Genomic DNA, 3,009 nt, shown 5'->3' on the forward strand with positions numbered 1-3,009 from the left:
CGGACTCCCAGCAGTGCCAAGCTTGCTCAGGAATGGCAGCAGGCTGGTGTGAGTGCTTCTGCACGCACTGTGAGGCGGAGACACTTTGAGCAAGGCCTGGTTTCAAGGAGGGCAGCAAAGAAGCCACTTCTCTCCAGAAAAAACATCAGGGACCGACTGATATTCTGCAAAAGGTACAGGGAGTGGACTGCTGAGGACTGGGGCAAAGTCATTTTCTCTGATGAATCCCCTTTTCAATTGTTTGGGACATCTGGAAAACAGCTTATTCGGAGAAGAAGAGGTGAGCGCTACCACCAGTCTTGTCTCATGCCAACTGTAAAGCATCCTGAAACCATTCATGTGTGGGGTTGCTTCTCAGCCAAGGGAATCGGCTCACTCACAGTCTTGCCTAAAAACACAGCCATGAATAAAGAATGGTACCAGAATGTCCTCCAAGAGCAACTTCTCCCAACCATCCAAGAGCAGTTTGGCGCCCAACAATGCCTTTTCCAGCATGATGGAGCACCTTGCCATAAAGCAAAGGTGATAACTAAATGGCTCATGGAACAAAACATAGAGATTTTGGGTCCATGGCCTGGAAACTCCCCAGATCTTAATCCCATTGAGAACTTGTGGTCAATCATCAAGAGACGGGTGGACAAACAAAAACCAACAAATTCTGGCAAAATGCAAGCATTGATTATGCAAGAATGGACTGCTATCAGTCAGGATTTGGTCCAGAAGTTGATTGAGAGCATGCCAGGGAGAATTGCAGAGGTCTTGAAGAAGAAGGGTCAACACTGCAAATATTGACTTGCTGCATTAACTTATTCTAACTGTCAATATAACCTATTGGTACTCATAATATGATTGCAATTATATTTCTGTATGTGATATAAACATCAGACAAACAATAATAAAAACCAGAGGGCAGCAGATCATGTGAAAATATAATTTTGGTGTCATTCTCAAAAATTTTGGCCATGACTGTAGACTGCTAAGCTGCGTTTATTATTTGCACCAAGTGTTGTGGACTTGAGTTTCTCTCTGCACCTGTTTGAATCACCGTGTGACAATATAGACTTAACCACTTATAAAACTGTGTTCTGTAGTTGTCTTGTTCCACGCAAAGAGTCTCCTGAGTTATCACCTATAATTACTACAACAAGATACGGGTGGATTTGTGGCTAAGTAGTTATCTGAGATGACATAATGGCACATCAGAGATTAAAGGAGGACATCAAGATATCAAAATGCGAGAGGTGACAGAAGAGAGCTCTGATAACTGAGCGTTCACATACCCTTGATCCATTGATGCCTCTGTATCTGCATGAAGCAAGTGGTGATCAGACCAGCTGGGGGAGACAGCTGATAAGTAAAGTACAATCCTGCTGCTTCTCAGCTGTCCCACCTGCTGGCATATGCTACGTGGCAGGCAGGAATCCTTTGGTGCCCCAACTACTTCCGCCAGTTCATCAATTACTGGCATTCGAGGAGTGCCTAACGTAGAGATGATCCCGGGAGACCACTTGTACAAGACATGTCTCCCTCAGTGCCAGGAAAATTTATAAGATCATTTACGTTTCCGATAGAAATGTGGACAATCAGAAAGACAGCTTAACGAGACACCACACAAAGACTGGTCTGTAATGTGTGGAGATGTGTGCAGGGCCTCAGCATCACTGCTCATGTCGTACCATCACAGTCTTAGCTTAGAGAACATAATCCATGCAACATGGTCACTCAGAACATAGTGATGCCCAAGCCAAGCGTAAACATCCCATATGTGCAGCTGTACAAGAGCTCTGTAGTCAAAGGGTAAAAATTGGCTACCTACCAGGCCTTTCTCTGGGAAGGAACAACCACGGGAAGGGCAGCACCCAATAAAGGAGAATATCCAATAAAGGAAGACCACCTATGCCAAGCATGGTATCCATCCACAAACAGCTGTTTCGGGGTTTTTGCCCCACATCAGTGTGGAGTAGGAAACTGGCTATTAGGAGCAGTGCCTGGTGAAAGGCTATGAAGGAACAGATGAATGACCTCGGGGAGACCAAAACATCCAACACTGCGGAGACACCATCACGTGTTTCTCAACGCAGTGATCCAGAACACTGCCCCCATCCCTTATGGGAAATATGCAAACGCATGTAAAGTAAGCTGCGGAGACACCATCACGTGTTTCTCAACGCAAGCAATGAATAGCCAGGCCTTTCTCCGGGAAGTAACAACCACGGGAAGGGCAGCACCCAATAAAGGAGAATATCCAATAAAGGAAGACCACCTATGCCAAGCATGGTATCCATCCACAAACAGCTGTTTCGGGGTTTTTGCCCCTCATCAGTGTGGAGTAGGAAACTGGCTATTAGGAGCAGTGCCTGGTGAAAGGCTATGAAGGAACAGATGAATGACCTCGGGGAGACCAAAACATCCAACACTGCGGAGACACCATCACGTGTTTCTCAACGCAGTGATCCAGAACACTGCCCCCATCCCTTATGGGAAATATGCAAACGCATGTAAAGTAAGCTGCGGAGACACCATCACGTGTTTCTCAACGCAAGCAATGAATAGCCAGGCCTTTCTCCGGGAAGGAACAACCACGGGAATGTGGATGGATACCATGCTTGGCATAGGTGGTCTTCCTTTATTGGATATTCTCCTTTATTGGGTGCTGCCCTTCCCGTGGTTGTTCCTTCATTCAACAGGACAATGACCCCAAACACACCTCCAGGCTGTGTAAGGGCTATTTGACCAAGAAGGAGAGTGATGGGGTGCTACGCCAGATGACCTGGCCTCCACAGTCACCAGACCTGAACCCAATCGAGATGGTTTGGGGTGAGCTGGACCGCAGAGTGAAGTCAAAAGGGCCAACAAGTGCTAAGTATCTCTGGGAACTCCTTCAAGATTGTTGGAAGACCATTCCTGGTGACTACCTCTTGAAGCTCATCAAGAGAATGTCAAGAGTGTGCAAAGCAGTCATCAAAGCAAAAGGTGGCTACTTTGAAGAACCTAAAATATAATACATAA

This window comes from Ranitomeya variabilis, chromosome 3 (assembly GCF_051348905.1).
Source record: "Ranitomeya variabilis isolate aRanVar5 chromosome 3, aRanVar5.hap1, whole genome shotgun sequence".
Taxonomy (NCBI): Eukaryota; Metazoa; Chordata; class Amphibia; order Anura; family Dendrobatidae; genus Ranitomeya; species Ranitomeya variabilis.